The sequence below is a fragment of the Seriola lalandi genome, unplaced genomic scaffold (assembly GCF_002814215.2).
Source record: "Seriola lalandi dorsalis isolate HSWRI2012SDOR001 ecotype SW California unplaced genomic scaffold, Sedor1 jcf7180002054885, whole genome shotgun sequence".
Classification (NCBI taxonomy): domain Eukaryota; kingdom Metazoa; phylum Chordata; class Actinopteri; order Carangiformes; family Carangidae; genus Seriola; species Seriola lalandi.
Window position 1 is genome coordinate 2,126,203 of NW_019525437.1, and position 819 is coordinate 2,127,021.

Sequence of the window (819 nt, forward strand, 5' to 3'; positions counted from 1 at the left end):
ATCTGGTAGCACTTGCTTTGCATATAGGAAACATGAACCCACATATAGAACCATTTTCATGACAGCAACTTCAAGTTTATCTAATTAAGATACAAAATAAGTTTCAGGGGGTTAAAAGCTGTTTTAGTAATTAAGAATGATAACTGATCACTAATATTTTACATAGATTAAGACGATTTCATAATAACTCAACTAGTAGTTCCTTGTCTTTAAAGCGGCATTAATCAATGTCTTCATATTAGAAACAGGTCATGTGAGACTGTGATTGAAAATTAATCAGTTGTAGTGATGCACTCACTGAGAATCTGCAGCTTCACTGAGCTTTTTAGCCTCTTTAGCTCCTAGTTTTGGTGATTAATTAATTAATTGAATTCTATTTAATTAATTAATTAATTAATTAATTAATTTAAACTCAGTTAAAAAGATGGAAGAAACAAAGACAAGAAATAAAATAATGACACCCCAACAAACCAAAGAAAATGCAAAGACATCATCATTATGTACAGTATATCATCTTTGCTTGATGATTTATAAAACATCATCTGATCTCTGGTTGTACCAGAGTCCAGAAGCCCTGAGAGAAAACATATTAACTGATGTGTGCACAAGCTTCATGCTCGTCTTAATATCAGACATATACCTCTGAGCACAATAATGAAACTCTATCAGGTCGTATATGAATAATTCTCCCAGCTTCCACAGCAGAAGACGAGTAACACTATCTATCAGAGTGACTTTGACAGTCGCCACCACATCTTGTGGTGACAGTCAGATAAACTGATATCAACTTCACTGACGTTCAGGTTTCAGAACGTCATC